The sequence below is a fragment of the Mytilus californianus genome, unplaced genomic scaffold, assembly GCF_021869535.1.
Source record: "Mytilus californianus isolate M0D057914Y unplaced genomic scaffold, xbMytCali1.0.p SCAF_2, whole genome shotgun sequence".
In the NCBI taxonomy this organism is placed as follows: Eukaryota; Metazoa; Mollusca; class Bivalvia; order Mytilida; family Mytilidae; genus Mytilus; species Mytilus californianus.
This window is the reverse complement of record NW_026262668.1, coordinates 113,459,290-113,481,637: the sequence shown is the minus strand read 5'-3', so window position 1 is coordinate 113,481,637 and position 22,348 is coordinate 113,459,290. Positions and strand designations below refer to the sequence as shown.

Sequence of the window (22,348 nt, the reverse complement as noted above, 5' to 3'; positions counted from 1 at the left end):
GTACACTGAAAACATGATAATCTGTTAGTCTTCATTAAAGTTTCTCTAGCAAAATATGTATATTGCATTTAATTTGCTCCCTTGGTTGACAAATAATTATATTGGTAGTTATTCTCAACAAATCAAATCTACCTACAAAGGAAGCACAAAAACCTCAAGATGATTTATTAATTGTAAACAACCCAATTTAGCAATTTTTATTATTCATAAAAGAACAACTCTTAAACAGTGAAAGCAACACCCCCCCCCCCCCCCCCCCCCCCAAACTTAAACTTGATCCGTGTTTTGGAGTAATAAGCATTGTGTACAAGGTTCATAAAATTTATCGAGAGCGGAGACCAATTAGGGGACGTAATTATAAGCCTTAATGCCAGTCACCTAGCCATGGGAATATCATTTCTAAACAACAAATGGTACATTTAGTTTTAATAATGAATATGAACAACAGTAGAGTTAACGTTAACTTTGAATGAAGCCATCAACCCATTTACAGAAATAGCATGACATTATGTCGATACAACTGAGTTGAAAAAGAATTCCAATCAAGAAAAGTGGTTTCTGTTCATCATAGACTTTTCTTTGTCAGCTATCCGCAGCTTTCTCTTCATCAACTTCAGTGAGAGAGTTCATGCTGATCATCATTCAAAGAAAACCAATTAAATTGGCCCAATAATTTAATGTTTTCAGTCAATGCTGCAACTAAAAAGCTTAATTTGCTGTTACCCGCAAATATTTATATATAGTATTTCCCTAGTTTATACTTACTTTTAAAATTTGAAAGTAGAGCAACATCTAAGATTTAATAGTAAGCTATAAAAATACAATTCAGCTCTATTTTCTGTGAAGGAGACTGCTTTTAGAAAATAATCAGCAGTGTTTCTGCTAACCCATGGGCTCCCCGAAATGTGCCAGACTGTCAGAAAATCCAACAAGTCATGCTGTTTGGAAGACAAAATTATTGGCAACTCAATGGTCTAAATGTCCAGGAAAATAATACCGCCCATAATTGCAGCCACAATAAAATTTAACCTTATTAACTATCTATTTCTACCATTGATTGTGAATCATTTTTTTTTGGTTTCAACTGGTTAAAACCTTTTGAATAAATAATTTCCCTATCCACCAAATCTCTATTTTCCGCATAAATGGGTAAAAGCATGCATATTTTTTTAAAACCCCAATGCACTTTGCTGATAGGACACTTTATTCACATCAATTTTGCTCAGACTTCCAAGGAAGGTCTAACGGCCATCTTCGAGTCCAAGAACTCTCTGGTGGAAACCGCGAATGAATGGAAAAGTTTTCATCATCGCAAAATTGATATCAAAAGGTTCAGCTCCATCAATTCAACATGTTACAAGCTACAAGTTTCAATATTGGACCCTACCAAATAATACAAATTATTAAGATGCAAGACTTTGAGAAAAGATCAATCTTTAGTATTAGTGTGAATCTGAGGTAGCAAATTATCTCCCTCCTTTCATAGGAGAGAAAGCAGAAACCATTTATATTTGGAATAATTGTAAAGAAAGCCATCCTATATCATTAAGAAGCAAATTATCTTTCTTATTTCAGGTAAAAATCAATGTAAGATGAGCCTATATTAACACAAGAAGTGATTGTTTAAAGCAGAAAACACTTCTTATTTCAGGTGGAAAGACCTTCATTTTATTAAAATTACTTTTTTCATATCAGTTTTGCTCAGACTTCCAAGGAAGGTCTAACGGCCATCTTCGAGTCCAAGAACTCTCTGGTGGAAACCGCGAATGAATGGAAAAGTTTTCATCATTGCAAAATCGATATCAAAATGTTAAATTCCATTAAATCGAAGTATCTGCCTTTCAAGCTTAAGTCTATATTAGGACCTGTAATATTTACCAAGTTAAGTTATCAAATGAACCATAGAAACATACTTGGCATATTACTATATATATTACAAAATCCAGGAAACAGGCCCGATTTTGAAACCATGTCGACAATGAACAATGAACAATGAAAATGAGGTCAGAGTCAAAAAGACAAGTACACCTTCCCATCCATCACATAGTTGACAAAATATTGGAAAACAGTAAAACAATCTGTGGCCACTACTTTGTTGAGGCAGGAATAAAGAAAAAAAAAACTAAGCTTTGAAAAAGTTACCGAAGGCTTTTTGTTCTCCCAAGAAATAATTTTAGTTACACATGCAAGAGACAGGAAGGTTCATTACTTTACTTCATGTATGAGAGTCATAGATTACAATTTGAAGTAGCCAAAGTGTATCAGCATTAAAACATCAAAATATTCAATTATATAGAACATCAGATAACATATACGGGCTTGGGTTATAATCACACAAGTTCATTTGGCAGAATGTTAATCATCATATGTTCTCTGAAGAATTTATACATACAAAGGTTCTTCAAAACCTGGTGATCACCCAGATTTTACTGGTCTTGGAAGAATTTAAAACTATTTGTTTGTATAAACAAAGCCATATTATATAAATTGCTTCGCTGAGCACAGCTGTATACAACCGCAGAGATCCAACCCTGAACAGTTGGGGCAAAAATGGACAAAAAAATTCGTGCTTGATACAGGTCTGAATTTGGATTGTAATTAAATATTTGACACAAAATAGGTTCCTGACACAGAATAACTGTAGTCAAAGAACTTAGAACTGGTTATATGATTTGAATTTATATTCCATTTTTTGCTTTTGTGCAATACACTATGCTGTTGCGAATTGAGCCCCCCCCCCTTTTTTTTGCTTTTGTGCAATACAATATGCTGTTGCAAATTGCCCCCTCCCCCCCTTTTTTATGCAAAAAAAAAAAATATTTGAAAAATTGTTTTAATTTCTGAAATCTGAAAAAATTGCCCCCCCTTCACAATTTCTTTTTTTAAAGTTATTGTCTGGAAACTAGAAAAATGCTTATTTGGGCCCTTTTTGGCCCCTAATTCCTTAACTGTTAGGACTATAACCCCCAAAATCAATCAATCCAACCTTCCTTTTGTGGTTATAAACCTTGTGTTAAAATTTCATAGATTTATATTTACATTTACTAAAGTTATTGTCCGGAAACCAAATGTCTTTGGATGACGACGACGACGCGATACCAATATAAAAATATTGGAAGTAATAAATAATTTAGCTGAGAACTCTTTTTTGTTCACAAGGAAGTCAAGTAAAATTTTCTGCAAATTTCACAAGTTGAATAATCTTATAAATTGTTGAAGACAAAGAAAATAAAAATTGCTCAAGTCTTGCTTTGGAGACTTTCAAGGCAGGCGAGACAAAACTAATTTTAATCCATTACTAAATTACAAAAGTTTTATAATCTCTACTTAATATTTCTTTCTAAAAATTCATTTATCTATCTGTTAACAGAAAAAAAAATTAATCTACCTTTTTAATCTACATGTATGTGCATAAAAAGCTTTAAAAAAAAAAACCGGCACAGAATTTTTTTCAAAATACAAGAAATGAACTATGTCCTGTGTTTTCAATCATATGAATGTAAATTCAGAAATTCCTGTGTGCATTATTTATTATCGAGATTGTTGAACCATGAACAACATAGAAGATTAAATTTTACTATTTAAGGAAATGCTCCATACGAATAATGCTATCAAAATCAAACTACTAGTACTTAAACTACGGTACAATTTTTTCAATTATTAATAATATTGAAAAAGTTTCAGAGTTCACAGTATTTTGTTCTGTTTGAAGTATTATTATTTTATAATGGTTGAGAAATCTAAAGCAAATCATCAATATACCCAAAAACAGAAAACATCAGATAAAATATACGGGCTTGGATTATAATCACATAGTTCATTTGGCAGAATGTTAATCATCATTTGTTCTCTGTAGAATATATATACTGGTTTTCAAATCCTGGGACTCATTTCACAACAAATCTTTTAAGAAAACACTTGCAAGTCAAACATTTCAGCATAACTTGCGATCAATTTCAGTCGTAAGATTTTTGAGAAAAGAGCACCCTGGTGATTACATTATGCAATTACACGAGTTCTAAGAATCAAAATGAAAAAGGATTATCAGAAGTTGTACCATCATCTTCTGCCAACACACATCAGTTCTTCACTCCGTCCATCTTTCTTCCTCCTAAAAAAAAATCGAATATCTACCAGTTTAGAGAAAATGATTAAACTACCTTTGTAGTATATTCCCATCAACGATTTGTAACTTGCACAGCTGTTTTTCTCACAATACAAGAAATGGATTTTATCATGTATGATATCAATCAAGAATACTGTGGATTCATTAATTTTCGTGGGTATCAATTTTCGTGGAGAGAGAAAAAAAGACGTTTCGTGGTATAAGTAAATTCGTGGATTGCTGATTACAAAAAAAAAAAATTCACAGATTCGTAATTCGGTGATTTCTTTTTGATTTAGGAGATCATATAACCTCCTTAGTTTGATCAATAATAAAACAAACAAAACAGAAGGAATTCATTGAAAAAGTTTTGAATTGTCAAAATCCTCGCTTGGTCATTCTAGGTTAAAGTGTTCATTGAAAACTTCTATTACAATAATGGACAGAGACAACTAATTATTTGTTTGTTTTACAATTTATAAATTCTTGTCGGAATTTTATAAGGCATTCAAAACTCTGATTGAAAGCTCTTTTCCCTAATCACGATATAATAAACAGTTATATAAGTAAAAGGTTTGAAAAATAAATGTTCCTGTCATAAACAATATTACCTACGGGCAATATCCCTGTACTTAATCCTATTGATTTTTAATCACCAGTAAACCAAACTATGGCACGGTAATTAACAACTTGCAGTTATTTTCCATGAAAAGTTTTAATCAATTTGAAAAAGTAAATTATCACTGATATTCGATATATTTATTATTGATTTAATCAAAATACTTGTATCTCTTTCAATAAAAACACATGTTATGTTACAATGTTTATCGCTAGTCAACACTATACTAGAACTGCATAAGATAACTGGAAATAAACATACGACTCCATACACATTTCTCGGGATTATTCTTCGTTGAATTCATAAATTTGTGGTTCGCTGTTACCCACGAAACCCACGAAAATTGGTATACCACGAATAAAAATGAATCCACAGTACTCTGTCCTAAACGTTTATAATTGTGTGACAGGATTGCTTCCCTTTAGTAGATAGGTAGTCAGCTGTAAGCGGTTGAACTAAGGAAGTACTTTTTTTAGCTCTGTCGGTTAGCGCGCTGCCTTGTAACAGAGGTCCCGGGTTCGAGTCCTGGAGGAGACAAAGTGATTTTGTATGTAGAATCATGCTCTCTGGTTACAATTGAATAGAAGTAAAGCATTTTTCTCAAGCAAAACATCAAAATATACAATCAGAGAGAATATCAGATAGAATATACGGGCTTGGGTTATAATCACATCATTCATTTGGCAGAATGTTAATCATCATTTATTCTCTGTAGACTATATATATTATAAATCTTAAAAAAAAAGTTCCTTTGATTGTAGGGATTACCCTGATTTTACTGTCATTGGTTGAATGAAACTGTAAATAAATTGCTTCGCTGAGCGCAGCTGGATACGACCGCAGATGTCCAACCTTGAAAAGTTGGGGCCAAAATGGACACCATATTCACGCTTGATACAGGTCTGAATTTGGATTGTAATTAAATTTTTGACACAGAATAACTGTAGTCAAAGAACTTCAAATGGGTTATATGATTTGAATTTATATTCAATTTTTTGCTTTTGTGCAAGACACTGTGCGAATTGACACCCCCCCCCCTTTCAAAATTTTTTTTTTACCCCGTTTGTTTGAGTTTGTGCATAAAAGTATTTGAAGAAATTTTCTTTTAATTTCTGAAATATGAAATGAGAAAAATTGTCCCCCTCCAATTTTTTTCACCTCCCCCTTCCCCTTATTCAAAAAAATAATTATTTCCCTCAAGTTATGGTCAGTATCTCAATCATCATTTCTTAATACATAATTTACAAGCAGTGTAAGGGAGGTATTCAAACATTATTTAAATTGATTTGGATTACCTCCCTTACACTGCTTTTAAATTGTCTCCAATTGTCCTTTAACCAGAAAAACCCTTGTTTTTCCCGTAATTCCTAAATGGTTTGAGCCATAACCCCCCAAAGTCAATCCTAACCATCCCTTTGTAGTATGGAAACTTGTGGTATAATTTCAGAGAGATTCACACACTTTAACACAAGTTATTGTCTGGAAACTACAAAAATGCTTATTTGGACCCCTTATTCCTAAACAGTTGGGACCATAACCCCCAAAATCAATCCCAACCTTCCTTTAATGGTTATAAACCTTGTGTTAAAATTTTATTGATTTCTATTTACTTATACTAAAGTTATTATCCGGAAACCATCTGTCTTCGGACGATGCTTATGACCTTGCGGTCGTATAAAAATAGGAGTTAAAGGAAATTATAGGAATTTCAGATTGAACCATGTATTCTTTTTTAATCCTAAAAAATATTTTTTTGCCCTCGTATAGTTATCTTTTGCATGAAGAAATGAATAACTGTTACCGTATAAATTACAATTAGTTATTGTTACCGATTTAATATGTTGGCCAAAAAGTGCAACATTAACAAAGAACAGTTGTATACAACCTTGTTCTTATGTCTTCTAAAATACTGTAAATTCAGAAATTATTGCGTGCAGTTATTATTGCGATTTTGTCATTTTTGACCTAAATGCGATTTTAATTTTTACGATTTTGGGGAAAATCCTGTTTAATTCATACAAAATATTTCAAAATGCGAGTTAAAATTATTGCGTTTACAACTCTGTCGCATTTTTCGCAATAATAAAAACCTCGCATTAATTTCTGAATTTACAGTAGTTGTCACATTGGCAAGCATATCATCTTTATATAAAGGTTGTTAAGTGAAGGAAAAAGCAAGCCAGTCTTAGCCTACACTTGCTTTCAAGGTCAGAAAAATATGAAAATCAAATTAAAAAACTTGACCTACCTGACTCAATATAACAAGGATCATGCTCTTCTATCTGTTCTGTTTCATAAACACTCATGTCAGTTCTTTGATCTCTAAAATAGTCAAGCAGTTTGATTTTTATAAATCCTATCTAAATCTTATTTTAACAGTTCCTTTAGATTATGTTCATTCACCCAAATATCATTTTTCTCCAATTCTTATCAGAAGTTACTACAGGATATCAGACAAGTGAATCTACATGGATGATTAAGAGAGATTCCCATTTCACTCAGTTCATCATATATCCAGATTCAATTCTTATTGTATTATTTCTGTTAATATGCTCCTTTTTTAATCTTGTTAATTTTTCACAGGACAGAACTATTGAAGTTTGGGAGTGAAAAGCTGAGTTGATACAATCAGTCAACATTGAACACTTCCAGAATTATTTTTTCTGTGAAGGAATTACCTTCTGACATCAAGAAACAGGTTTTAATGTTTTTACTTTCTAGTTGCCATAACTCTTTGACCAGGAAATTCAACATAACATAGCACTGGAATAATACATATAACAATAATTTCAAACCTTTTACAAGAGAACCTGAAAACTGAACAAGTTGATCATCTACTTTGAATCAATAGAAAAGATCTGAAGACCTGTACACAAAATTATTATTAGTAGTAATCAGATTAAGTCAGAATCATCTCCCTTTGGCGATTGACCCAGATCCTTTTCTGGCCACAACAGAACGTTGTGACCAGCAAGTCACCGAGAATTTCCTTAGGGTCAAATGACACGCATGATTTCATCATTTTACTATATTCTGTAAGAGTCAAACATATGACAAATTCTATTGAATGCACTCACAAGTTTATATCTATACATAGAAATCCTACTACTCATCCAAACAAAAGAAGAACCAAGAAAGTTGTAATGTTTGTCATGTTTTTTGTTGTTGAAGAATTCCTTATACTATATATGGTGATGCCAAAATTAAAGCTTCATATGTGGAATCACCAAGAGAATTTAGGTCACAAGTGTCCCAAGAATTTTCCATAGAATGAGCATCATTTCAAACAAATTAAAAGTCCCTCAAAAAATTAGGTTCCAGATGGACTTCCCAGTGTAAATAAATATTCTGCCACATTCCCTCAAAACAAAAGACTTTAAACAATAGCCAATGTAGGAAAACACAAGCCTGCTAAGTTCTGCATGTTAAATAATAACTTTGCTGTATCAGTTAGGGGCGAAAATTTGTCAATCACTGAATATCAGTTGAACTATGAAATCATCATTTACAGCACAGTATAGTTTAATTTTCTATTACAGTAATTGTGATACTGTAACTGTTGTCTGGTGTCTTTCAGGTATAGTTTTTTCTTCTTCAAATTTTGAATTGCTATCAAATGGAAAAAGAAATTTCCCTTTTTTATATAACAAAAAACATTGAAAGCTATGTTTAAGCAAGAAACCGTGCATGTATAAAATTTAAGAAGTTTTATTTTAAAGTTTCGGGTAAATACATATCCATGCCAAAATAACACAATTTTGAGTCAACAGCAAGTGGAAATTAGTGGTTCAACACATCATCTCAGACTTACACATAACTCATTTCATTTTCATAAAATATCCTTTCCACATAACCCTATGTCAGTACCTTAAGATGGTAACAAACCAGTGAATAATTCCATAAGAATTGTCCACTCTTTGTCAACAAGCATTCTGTGAGTATTGCATGGCAATACATAGTTCCCTACCGGTTAGAAATTCATTGTAATGGAACGAAATTCTAACGATCTATAACTTGTCATGGTGTAAACTACATCAGCCTTCACGCTTAACTTTTGAGTCCACAAGCCAGTAGCTCAATTTTTTAAAAATTTTAGATGGATTCTGTTGGCTAGTAGAGAAGAATTTTACAAGTCCGAAAGCAATTTTACAAGCCAATGCTGTAGGACTTGTGGTTAAGCATGAAGACTGCTACATAAAAATATCAAGTCAAAATCCTCAAGCATGAAGAAAAAACTGCTTCGCTGAGCGCAGCTGGATACGCCCGCAGAAGTCCAACCCTGAACAGTTGGGGCAAAAATGGACACAATATTCAAGCTTGATACAGGTCAGAATTTGGATTGTAATTAAATATTTGACATATTACAGGTTTCTGAATAAATGTAGTCAAAGAACTTGAAATTGGTTATATGAATTGAATTTATATTCAATTAAAGATTTTTTGCTGTTGTGCAATACACTGTGCTGTTGCGCAATACTTAGTAAATCTGTTGTCAGACTATAAACAAATAAAGTTCAATTAATTCTCAATGTCATATTAGAAATGTATGAAAATCAAAAGGGAGCTTACATCAATAGATATAAACAATTCACCAAAGTTTCATGAGAATTGCTGACAGCATTTTTGAGTTATTGTCCGAAAACTGGAAAATCACCCCTTTTTTAATGAATAAAACCCCATAACTCAGAAATGTAAAATGTAAAATTTATAAAATTCTAAAGGGAGCTTACCTAAATAGATATAAACAATTCACCATAGTTTCATAAGAACTGCTGAAAGCATTTTTGAGTTTTTGTCAGAAAACTGGAAAATCCCCCTTTTTTATGAATAAAACCCTGTAACTCGGAAACGTAAAATCTAAAATTTATAAAAATCAAAAGGGAGCTCATGTCAATAGATATAAACAATTCACCACAATTTCTTGCAAGTTGGTGAAAGCATTCTTGAGTTATTGTCCAAAAACTGGAAAATCCCCCTTTTTTTAATGAATAAAACCCCATAACTCAGAAACGTAAAATTCAAAATTTATAAAAAACGAAAGGGAGCTCACGTCAATAGAGATAAACAATTCACCAAAGTTTTATGCAAATTGGTTAAAGCGTTTTTGAGTTAATGTCCGACATGTTGACGACGGACAGACGGACAACGGTATACCATAATACGTCCAGTAAACGGGCGTATAAAAAAACTGTTGAAAACTGATTATTTAAGTGAATTTTCTATGTCCAAAGACCACAACTCTGCACAAAATCATCAGACAGGAACAAAATTCCAACTTGATCTGTAATTTGTCATGATAAAACTATATACTAATTATCAAATCAATATTTTCAAGAATGACCAACAAACCTACCACTAAATTCAAACAATTTACCAAAGAAAAGGAAAAACATCCAAAAAATCGTTTAATAAAATGCTCCGCAGGGCGCAGCTTGATACGACCGCAGAGGTCGAACCCTGAACAGTTGGGTCAAGTATGGACACAACATTCAAGCTTGATACAGCTCTGAATTTGGATTGTGATTAAATATTTGACACAGCATAGGTTTCTGACACAGAATGAATGTGGTCCAAGAACTTAAAAATTTTAAATTGGACATTCACCTATTATGGTCTAATATCCAAAATCTAAATACATGGTTAGATTCAGCATATCAAAGAACCCCAAGAATTCAATTTTTGATGAAATCAAACAAAGTTTAATTTTGGAACCTTTTGACCTCAATGTGGACAAAGTTGATAACGGGGCCCAAAAATCAAAATACATGGTTAGATTCAGCATATCAAAGAACCCCATATATTCAATTTTTGTTGAAATCAAACAAAGTTTAATTTTGGACCCAGATTTGGACCAACTTAAAAACTGGGCCCATAATAAAAAATCTAAATACATGTTTAGATTCAGAATATCAAAGAACCCTAAGAATTCAATTTTTGTTAAAATCAAACTTACTTTAATTTTGGACCCTTTGGACCTCAATGTGGACCAATTTAAAAACGGGGCCCAAAATCCAAAAAACACGGTTAGATTCAGCATATTAAAGAACCCCAAGAATTCAAGAATAAAACCCCATTGAAATTGGTCAAGAAATAAGCAATTTATACAAAGTATCTTCTTTTGCACAATACTGTGCAATTAAATATTTCTTGCTATTGTGCAATACTGCACAATTGACAATTTCTTGCTATTGCGCAATATTGTGCTATTGGATATTTCTTGCTATTGCGCAATACTGTGCAATTGAAGATTTCTTGCTATTGACCAGACCAAACTCAATTCCAGCTTCTCCTTTGTGATATGGAACCTTGTAGTACAATTTCAGAAAGATTCATACACTTTCACACAAGTTATTGTCATGAAACTAGAAAAATGCTTGTTTTTTTGCCCCTTATTCCTAATATTTTGAGGCAATTACCCCCAAAATCAATCCCAGCCTTCCCTTTGTGATATGGAACCTTGTGGTACAATGTCAGAGAGATCCATACCCTAACACACAAGTTATGTCTGGAAGTTACAAAAATGATTATTTTTGGCCCCTAATTCCTTTACTGTTGGTACCATAACCCCCAAAATCAATCCCAACCTTCCTTTTGTGGTATTGAACCTTATGGTAAAATTTCATAGAGATCCATTCACTTAAACTAAAGTTAGAGTGCGAAAACCAATGTGTCTTCTGACGACGCCAGACGACGACAACGTCATACCAATATACGACCGCAAAAATTTTTGCGGTCGTATAAAAAATGAGTTATTTCCCATTGATCAGAAATCTACTAATTAATAAGTATTTCATCAAAAATTTAATTCTTGGGAAAGGGCTTTAACTGAACAAAGAGAAAAGCTAAAATCGTGAAAATTGAACTTGACCTGTAACTTGAATAAATCAATAAACCAAATATCAAATCAATATCTTCAAGCACGAGGGAAAAAAGTCTGGAAAACTGATTTGCCGGACTGACAGATAGACAGACGGAGTGCAAACCTAAAGTCCCCTTCGACTTCGTCGGTAGGGGACTAAAAAGTAAAAGTTACACAGTTGCCATATCTTGGGGATTAAAAAGAACCGCATCATTTTAATGAATAGGGCTCTTAATCAAAACTGCAGTCTCTCTGGAATATGGCCTTATCTAAATTTCACTCTCCGACTTATTTTTACAAGCTGTCTCAGACGGGGGCATTTGCTATCTATCACAGAACATCAGCTCCTGCATTCATCATAAACAGCTATTTTCACTAGTCCTTTTCAAGACTAGATTATTGAAGCAAGTTGCACTATACACAATGTTGACTACAAACAAACAAGATCCTTTAGGAAACTGGATATTATAATGGCCATATGTTGTTATCAATCAAAGTTTGAAACTGAGCACGCTATCCCCAAGGTCTGCATTCATGCCTATAGAATAGAAAATTTGTACTTCCTTAAACATTCAAATTCCCAGTGGCAATTATTTTGTGCATATTAAAGAGTTTTGAGACGAAAACAATTCATGATCCCAGCTTCTTAAATTGAATATCTGATGCAAGCCAACAGTGTCTAGAAACAAAAGTCCTATTTCATATATATGTTCAAAAGAAATAAATGGGGAATGTGTCCATGGGACACAGATGATGCCCCCCACTTGCACACAACGTTTATAAAGGGACATAAATCGAGAATAAAGTGACGCTCCCAAAATTCGTACTTGATCGGAGTTTTGTGGAAATAAGCATTGTGTACAAGTTTCATTTGGTTGAGACAAACTGAAGTTCGAGAACAGAAATGAATAAACTGCTTCGATGAGCGCAGCTGGATACGCCCGCAGAGGTCCAACCCTGAACAGTTGGGGCAAAAAAGGACAATATTCAAGCTTGAAACAGGTCTGAATTTGGATTGTAATTAAATATTTGACATATTATAGGTTTCTGAATAAATGTAGTCAAAGAACTTGAAATTGGTTATATGAATTGAATTTATATTCAATTAAAGATTTCTTTCTGTTGTGCAATACACTGTGCTGTTGCGCAATACTAGTAAATCTGTTGTCAGACTATAAACAAATTAAGTTCAATAACTTCTCAATGTTATATTGGAAATTTATAAAAAAAAATAAAGGGAGGTTATCTTAATAGATATAAATCAGTCATCAAAGTTTAATGAAAACTGCTCTAAGCACTTTTAGGATATTGTCCAAAAACTTGAAAATCACCCCTTTTTTTATGAATAAAATCTTGTAACTCGGAAATATAAAATCTAAAATTTATAAAAATCAAAAGGGAGCTTACAACAATAGATATAAACAATTTAACAAAGTTTCATAAAATATGCTGAAAGCATTTTTGAGTTATTGTCCGAAAACAGGAATATCCCCCTTTTTGTAACAAATAAAACCCCATAAATCAGAAACGTTTTGTCTAAAATTTATAAAAATCAAAAGGGAGCTCATGTCGATAGCATTAAACAATTCACCAAAGTTTCTTGCAAATTGGTGAAATTGTTTTTGAGTTATTGTCTGAAAACTGGAAAATCCCCCCTTTTTTAATGAATAAAACTCCAAAATTCGGAAACGGTAAATCCGAAATTTATAAAAAAGGAAAGGGAGCTCACGTCAATAGATATAAACAATTCACCAAAGTTTCATGCATATTGGTAAAAGCGTTTTTGATTTAATGTCTGACATGTTGACGACGGACGGTCAACGGTATACCATAATACGTCCCGTAAACGGGCGTATAAAAATTCAGCAATTTTTCCATTTGTAAAGGGGCACAAATCTTAATAGGTAAAAGTGACACCACCCAAATTCAGACTTGATGTGTGTTATGAGGTAATAAGCATTGTGTGTAAGTTTCATAACATTTGGTTGAAGCAAATTAAAGTTAGAGAACGGAAACCAATTTCGGGATGTACGGACAAGGATAAAACTTAATGCCCCCTACGCTATGACAAGGGCATAAAAAAATTATCTTCTGTGTATAGAGGCAGACAAAATATTATTCCTTAATGCGATAGAAAATTGCTGTATCAGTTAGGGGCGAAATTTGTCTTTCACTGAAAGTCAGTTGAACTATGAAATCATCATTTACAGCACAACATGTCAGAATTATTGTTCAATGGACCAGTAATTTAATTATTATTTCCACAAAATTTACTTAACATTGATTATTGCTTTGAAATGTCCAGTGGCAAATATTTCATGCATATTAAGGACAATCTTCTTTAGAAAACATTTTATTTGGAGGATTCTTCGGTTTTCACTAGACCTCTTGCCTACGAGTTCTCTTGGCCAGTATACAATACATGTATTGCTGCTTTGGTCGGTGATGTGGAACACGATATAAAACAATGGGTTTCTGGTATTGCTATTGGTAATGCTCATCTAGGATCAAACACCACAAGAAGTCTCCTGCTGACCAACAACAAACTGATTTGCATATAGGGCAAACTTACCTACATTTTAGGCCAGCAATTTTTTATCACTTGTAGACACTATACAGAGAACTACAACTTCCAATTTCATCTTAATTTTTTAAATACTGCATCGTCTCAGACGGGGGCATTTGCTATCTATCATAGTAATCAGCCTCTGCATTCATCAGCAACAATGAAGATTAGTGTAAAGAAAAAAATGTTTATACCTGCAAACAGGACTGTTGCAACTTTGGGGATAAAACAAATTTCTAAAACCCAATGGATATGTTTTGCAATTTTTCAGGATAAACATCACAAGTGATCAGCAATGAAATGAGATTTTAGACTTCACTTTCAATGATCTTCCCAGCATTGAAATTCAAAACATTTAGACCAAATCATTTCCCAATTATAATTCTATAACCAGATAGCTAATTCTTTTTGTGTCTAGACCAAATAACTGGTACACATGCAAGTATATATGAATGACGGGTATTTCATTGTTGGGTCAGATCAGATGACAGGTATTTCATTGTTGGGTCAGATCAAGTCAAATTGCTTCTAAATATCAATCAAGGATTTTATTGTCTTTAAATCAGGACTCGATTCAGTTCTACACAATAAGATAGTTTTTGCCTACAATTAACATTTTTAGGTCTGCCACAACTCTAATAGTAAGTTTTCAACTTGTCAATCATTAATAATTCAAGTCTCCATCAGCTGCATGAACAAACCTACCTAGTGACCAGTAAAATGTAGTACGAGACCTATAAATCAAACTAAGAGAACTTTACTATACCAGTTAATATATTTCATGCTGCTGTCAGAATTCAGATTGTAATCATTTATGATCATATGTCCCTATCTGAATTTGAATCATCATTCCAGCAGGAGTAAGGAACAACATTCTTACACAAGTGCTTCCATTGCAGGTATTTATATGCCATGCATTAGAAACTTTTGTAGAATTTCCTTTATAATCTGTTGCAATTTATAACCCATGGAATCTACAAGAATCTTCAGAATTCTCAGTCTCAAACACTACATTTAACATGCACTTCAAAATTAGATGGAAGCATTCATTTTACTACATTTCCCATATGGCAAAAAAAAAATATATGCTTGTTTCTTGCCTCCCGATGGACCCTAAAGTTTTGATGACAGAACCCAAAAATATTCCATTGCCTTCCCAAAAAATTATTCTCTAATTTGCAATAAGATCGACGCATATCGAGTGTAGAAGTTGTCAAACCATTGAAAATCATAAATTACATCAGGCATGCGCAAATTATCAGATGCACAAGTATAAAACAGGACCAAACTCAAGAGAATACATGAAACTTTTCCAGACTTTAACATGCATAAAATAATTTCCTGACCAACAGACCCTATTTTAAAATGGTTGAAGGCAATTTTGGGCACATTATATTTGTGTTAAAGTTAAACATCCTAGCTGCATGTACATGTAAATGTACAAGACTTACCAATATATTATTTTAAATTACTTTATATCCCTGAAACATATGCCCTATATAAAGAGGTTGTTGATGGAACCATGTTTTTTTTTATAACTGTAAATGCATACAATTATGTACTTTTTTATACACAATTCAAGTGTCTTTTTTGTATATTTAATTAATTTTAAATTGAATCAATAAATATGTTCAAGATTGTGCCCTTCCCTATTATTACAAAATACAAAACAAAACAATATGGATGGGTATGCCCATTAGACTGTTTTTTACTTTATATAAAACAAGTGACCATAGCTTGTTCTACAGATTCATCATAAATGTACTTACATACCATATTCACTGAATCCTCTTCCAATGTTTTAACTGGCATAGTCTCTTATGGTTCTATTAATAATTCTGTAAAAAGAAACTCAACAAGTAAGATTTTAAGTACTATGTAGAATTGTAGATACATTGAATAAAGCTAAAATTCGCCAAGGTGTATGAAGTTTTAATTTGACATTCAGAACAAGCAGTGGAATCATCAATTTCATAGCCCAATGCTCGATGTTTCATCCCAATGTCATCATCAAAACAGTTCACACCTGTCAAATATTGCCACATAATGCCTACATCACGCTTATTGACAAATTTCCTACATGTATTTAACTTAATCCAACGAATCAAAATATCAAATGCCTGGACTTTTTTTATTATCTACAAAAATGTACCTATTGCACGCTCGATTAAATTGATTCCCGATTGTTTGCATCAAAGTGATTGTCCTAATAAATATGCCAGGAAAGGTGATGAACAGTAGAATACATTATGTTACACTTGGGCATAAATAACTTGCATTTTTTTAAATTTGACATTCCTAGCAAGCAGTAGAATCATTACATTTCATAGCCCAATGCTAGATAGTTTCATCCCAATGTCACTACTGCTTTATCGCAAAACTGATATTACTACATGTATTTTCACAAGATGTCGCATAAATTGTTATGCAATTGTATTTCTATGGGAATATATTAGGCCGAGAAAAAAAAAATCTGTGTTTCCGGTAACCCGACCGACCGTGTTTTTCAGCCCCGACCCTAATTTTTATTGGATCTTCAAAAAAAAAAATGGTATCAACCGACCCTGTTTTTGACACAGGCTTCAGTCAACCAACATAATTATTTATTTAACTTGCTCAACTGGCACAGAAAGCCAGTAAAACATTTTATTTATGTCAAAAGGTATTCCAAATAGGTTAAAATCCAAGAAATTTGCACAGCAGGTGCTTTAAAAACATTGCAAATGGCCGCACTTCCGGTATTTGAAACTAATTACGGACCCGGACTTGGAAAAACCATGATAATTTTCCGGATTTCATTTACAATGTCAAAAAAAAAAAAAAAAAAAAAATCTGACCTACCGACCCTATTTTTCAAAATGATGTTACCGGAAACAGGTTTTTTTTTTTAGGCCTTATAATTTTTATTTGATAGAATGCATGCCCTAGAGACATGCAACTAGTAAAAAAATAAAGACACTTTAAAATGATGCCTTCCATTAAACTTTAATAATTTAAAAAAGTTTTACTGTACAAATGGTCTCTATATTAAGACTGCAGACCTTCATTTCTCAATTTTACAAAATTCTTTTATAACTGGGCAACAGAGAACAAATTACCATTTAGCTACATATGTATTATCTTGAATACGAGAATTAGGTGGTACAATTGTAAATTAAAAGCTTTCCACATTTACCACTTTTTAGGGCCACATTGGAAATCAGGGAAGACAACTAAAACTGTTCAATACCATTTACAAAATGTAAAAATGCACTGATTAAATTTCAATCAGTAGGCCATGAAATAAGAATTCATTTTCTCAAGATCAGAATCAGCTTACTATGAATATTATATATTTTGTTGATGTTCATGAATGGCAAAACTCTCCCTCCCATCATGATATTAAGTTGACCAACAAAATGTGCAGCGAGTCATACATGAATATAAAAGAAAGATAAACTTGAAAATTAAGAATGTCACTTCAGACAACCAAATGGCATCAGATATAACAGTGAGCTAAGATGAGGTGAGTAAGCCTCGCTCACTGATATATAAGAAGGATCTATTGAAAACATCATTAGTGACATGGTTTGTATGTGGAAAATGAAATCTTCCAATGATTTAAGTTGTGAAATGAATGCTCGAGGTATATGCTGCATGCATATAGAAATATTTTCAATGGTAGACAGGTGAGATGAAAAGGACAAGTCTTCAATAGTATTATACATAATTCACGAATTTATAATTTTCTGGTGGAAAAATGCAAGGGTATATCTGGAAATCAAAAAACGCACTTAATTTTTTTTGGGGCCTGATGCCCTTCCATGTTACACAACATGCATCTTTGGTCCAGGGTTTCCAAAAAATATTTGAACCAACCAGACATTTTTTTCCATTATCCTGATTTTAATCCCTATAGACATAGTAACAGAAGGCAATCATGGTAATTGGGCTTCATGTCAAAATGTTTAACATAGAACCAGATTTAATTTTAGACTTTTGATATAGATTTGATGTTTTGACCTAAATTTTTGACTTCATCATATTAAGTGTGCCATATCAGATTATCATTTTTAGCCTTACTCTCATTATTAATGCAAAATTAGCTGTCAAAACCTCTACTTTCTTTTAAAAAGCACATTTTCCTAATACCTGATGTCGACTTCACATTGGTCAGACATGGACAATAGACGGATACATAAAATCCATGCATGTTTACAAAGGATAATTGACGAGTTAAGGTAGTTCTTTCCACATTATTTCTTCAAGAAAATACAAGAATGCAAGATAAAGATATTCCAAGTATTTTTGCAGAATTTGAATGCACAATTAAATATCACACCTGCCAACACCAAGAACTTATTCAAACAACACGATTCTGACAATTTTATCCTTAAAACCTTTAGAACTGTCATTTTGAATGTACAATTAAATGATATTTTGATATAAATTCTGATAGCTAATTATTTTTTAACTAAATTAGATGCATGCAAACCCATGAAATTTAAGAAAATAACTTAAGATAGACTGATCGATGACAGGAACAAAATAATTTACCGGTCGCTTGGAGAGTTAAATTTCAGGTGTCAATATAACTAATTAACCTGGATTTTAATGAGGGGGTATTTGAGAAGGGCTTACTTTATAATACTTATTCGTTTCATCATGTTACTTTAATCCCAGAAATGTGTGGCTGTTCAAGACAAAAGGTTGGGTCTAAAAGACCACATAGACTTCCTATTTTTTTTCTGAATTTATGTTAAAAAGGCAAACCCATGTTATATGGCTGGTTCAGGCTCAGCACCAAGTATGTACATGTAGTGCAGAATATAATTTGTTGGACTTGTCAGCACAATACAAGTTTTGGAAGCCTTGATTTGGTCACCATACTTCTCTAGTGTCATGAAAATGTTCCGTGTCCATTCAGTTAGAGCTAATACTGTATTTGTTCATCAACAAAATCAGAATACCCAATACAATAATCATCATCGTGACACTTGTGAAATCATGACTACAGGTGTAAACTATTTATTTACAGATCCCTTGCCCATGAGGCATGACTAAGCAGTGTTCTACCAAAACCATTTTAATGATATCCTATTTGCACCATGGATCTATTTGAGGGTACAAATCAGCACCTGGTCAAATCGGCACCTTTTTAAAGTCATTTCAGCATTTGACAATTCAACTAGCACCTGGGACTACTATATACTAGAGTAAGTATAATAGTCCCAGCTGGCAACTTATTTTTTTACTGCATTCTTTCCTTTTGTCAAGTTTTGATTGTCAAGCCCAGTGTTCTCCCCAGGCCCTTAAAGGACCACGATGTATAATTTTTGACCGTGGTGGTAACGGTCTTACTGCGATGTATAAAATTTTTACCGTGGTGCTAAAATTTTCAGTAAAAAAAATTCATAAATCTGTAAAGTTTTTAGCCATTTGTTAAATCTTTTCCATGCGGTATAAAATTCCAGGTGAAATCTGACCAGTTCAAACCAGTTTACCCAGTTTGTTGACACCACGTGATCGATTTACTTCATGAGGTTAACCTTGTTGATTGGATTTAATCGATGTAATTAACACTCGTTGCATTATTCTTTTGTGTTTTATTTAGTTTATTAACTTTATGATCAATGATAACTATTTTATGGCTTTGCTCACAACCCAAGCGCTGACCTGTGAATACTTTGTACACAAACAGTGTGAACCCGATAGTTGCACACATGCCTGTACATTTTTTGTACATTATAAAGTTGGCTCATTAGTATAGTATAATATGTCTGATTAAACCATGGCCTAATTTTCTTTAATTATGACATACTTACATGTAATGCATGATAAAGTTTAGAATAATAGCAACAACTGCTAAAAAACCCAGAAATAATCGAAGGGTAAACTCCAAAATATCAAGAATAAAAAGATCTGGTCATATTCATCTTTTTTGCAGTCAACACTTTAAACTTAGCTCCCTTAGTGATTAAGATGATAACACAATGTTGACTGCTGTACCCCTATTTTAGACATTTTTACCTATTGTGTCTGTTTGTTTTGTTCACACATCGTTGTCAATATAATGGAATTTGATGCGACTGTCATACAAGCGAGAGGTTTAGCTAGCTATAAAACCAGTTCAATCCACCATTTTCTACATAGGAAAATGCCTGTACCAAGTCAGGAATATGACAGTTGTTATCCATTCGTTTGATGTGTTTGAGCTTTTGATTTTGCCATTTGATAATTTAGGGACTTTCCTTTTTGAATTTTCCTCGGAGTTCAGTATTTTTATGATTTTACTTTTCAGTATCAAAGTAACAACAAAATGTGCAAACTGTATATTTTAGTGGAAACAACTGTTTAAACCTACATGAACATTGCTTTCAAGAGATGCATTATTACGTCTAGGCTACCATTTAAAAGTCGGCAAGTTCCGATATGTGCCAACTCCCAATGCTGCATATTCAAACTTGAATGACGGAAATGGAAAACGCAAAATATTATAAATATGCATGCCGTCAACTGAGTTTGTTCCTCAGTTGTCAATAAAAAGTGGTAAAAGATTTTTCAAAACCAATATCAACAAAGGATTGCTTGGATTATAAATAATATGAAACAGTTGGTCTGCAGCCATATTGTTAACAGGAAGTTTAAGGGAGACAATTTATGGCGGGAAATGTTAATTTATCATGGCTACTCAACGTCCTGTTTATCGTTACATAGTTATATTTCTGGTGAATATAAAGAGGGAATTTTAGTTTTAGAAATTAGTAATTTAAAAAAGGAATATGGCGCTTAAAATGAAAGGACTATTTATTAAAAAAAATCATAGGGATCAGTTCCAACTTAAAACATGTTAGCACGTGGATTTTTAAACCTAGATTTACATCATTTAAATACTAATAATGAATATTGTGGGCGGTCTATTTATATAATGTACTTATTTTACAATTTATGCCTGTAAATTATGAACTTGTAAATAAAATAAATGTGTTCACTTGCAGCGTCAAGAGATAATTCTACTCTTTTTGAAAAAAGGGGAAATGACAATTTTACCAAGGATTTGTATAGTAAGACTATACAAATCCTTGATTTTGCCAATGCTTTTAAGAGACGATCATTGGATATTCTGGGAAAGGGGGCGGAAGATTATATGTAGGATTCATTTTCATCATCATTCTGAAAAACGGAGGATTCATCATCATGTTTCTGAAAAAGTATTTTTTTTAGCGTCTAAGACGCACGAAAATTTCTTTTTAATTTAAATTGAAAAATAATAAAATGATATTGCTTCACTGGTAAACATTAATCATTATATATGTATATTTGTGCGTGTGTATAGGTGCAGCTTTATGTATTAGTCATAGTGCATTACAATAGTCAATACTAAATTAAATCTTTCGATCAATAAAATGTCTGTAATACACATATTTGAACCAAATAATTATCAAATATACTTGTCTAGTTTTCAGTGAAATGTAAAAAAAGAAAAAGCAATATACCAAATGGATCATACCTTATCAAAAGCACATGTCATCGTCCGCAATATGTGCTTTCCACCCCTCCGTTTCAAGACCAGGCTTCTTCTGATCAACCTCGTGGCCCAATGATTCCTCACGTGATTTAAAGACGGAAATGGAAAGTTGCATCGTTTGTTTCCGTAAGTAAAAAAAAAACAACAGACAAACACACGAACAAGCAAAGAAACATTAAAAGTTCCGCGAAATTCATTTGTCTCTTATTTAAATAAAAAATCTCCCAAACAATGGACAATATTTCAAATACTTGTTTCTTACCGACAAGGATGATAAAGGGGATAAGGATTATTTTAACATACAAATTCTTGAAAATGAAACGATGATCGGAACGAAAAAAAAGTCAAACTGCTGTTTATAATTTTTGAACTGTAGTCGCTCTAATAAGAATAAAAAGTTGTCAGTTACTCCAGGGGCAGTTTTTTAAAGTTCTTTGAAAAAAATAACCCTTTATTGAACCCCGACATGTTCGCTTACATCTTACGGTTATACTTATTTCACTTAAATTCTTTGAAATCATCTAATAAAACATTATAATTGAATGTGCGTTTTATTTTCAAAATCAATAATATTAATTGTAAATTGAATTTAAAAAAGTCATTGGTCATCGGTAAAAATCGCAAATGACGTAGAAACTCTACGGAGTACGTGTCCTTGACTTGAATGAAGAGAAATCCACACGTTGACCAAT

The 22,348-nt window shown here is 32.7% G+C and overlaps 2 long non-coding RNA genes and 4 other non-coding genes across 7 annotated transcripts; 1 reads left to right on the top strand and 5 right to left on the bottom strand.

Annotated features, from left to right (window-relative positions):
• Positions 1-1,218: 1,218 nt before the first annotated feature.
• LOC127731291 (small nucleolar RNA SNORD14) lies at positions 1,219-1,315 on the bottom strand. The gene has a single exon (XR_007995613.1). It is a non-coding gene; the product is annotated as a small nucleolar RNA SNORD14 (small nucleolar RNA).
• A 382-nt stretch (positions 1,316-1,697) lies between these two features.
• On the bottom strand, positions 1,698-1,794 carry LOC127731287 (small nucleolar RNA SNORD14). The gene has a single exon (XR_007995609.1). It is a non-coding gene; the product is annotated as a small nucleolar RNA SNORD14 (small nucleolar RNA).
• Positions 1,795-3,273: 1,479 nt separating this feature from the next.
• Positions 3,274-21,792, bottom strand: LOC127730771 (uncharacterized). Of its 2 annotated transcripts, none has more exons than XR_007995296.1 (4): positions 21,639-21,792; positions 15,919-15,987; positions 6,973-7,046; positions 3,274-4,111 (listed from the first exon to the last, which is right to left on the bottom strand). It is a non-coding gene; the product is annotated as an uncharacterized LOC127730771 (long non-coding RNA). The 2 variants fall into 2 exon arrangements; XR_007995295.1 differs by having other exon boundaries at positions 15,923-15,987; positions 21,639-21,788.
• Positions 8,159-8,242, bottom strand: LOC127731289 (small nucleolar RNA SNORD70). The gene has a single exon (XR_007995611.1). It is a non-coding gene; the product is annotated as a small nucleolar RNA SNORD70 (small nucleolar RNA).
• On the top strand, positions 8,959-13,349 carry LOC127730774 (uncharacterized). Its single transcript, XR_007995299.1, has 2 exons — positions 8,959-9,050; positions 12,586-13,349. It is a non-coding gene; the product is annotated as an uncharacterized LOC127730774 (long non-coding RNA).
• LOC127731288 (small nucleolar RNA snR60/Z15/Z230/Z193/J17) lies at positions 13,722-13,796 on the bottom strand. The gene has a single exon (XR_007995610.1). It is a non-coding gene; the product is annotated as a small nucleolar RNA snR60/Z15/Z230/Z193/J17 (small nucleolar RNA).
• Positions 21,793-22,348: the final 556 nt, after the last annotated feature.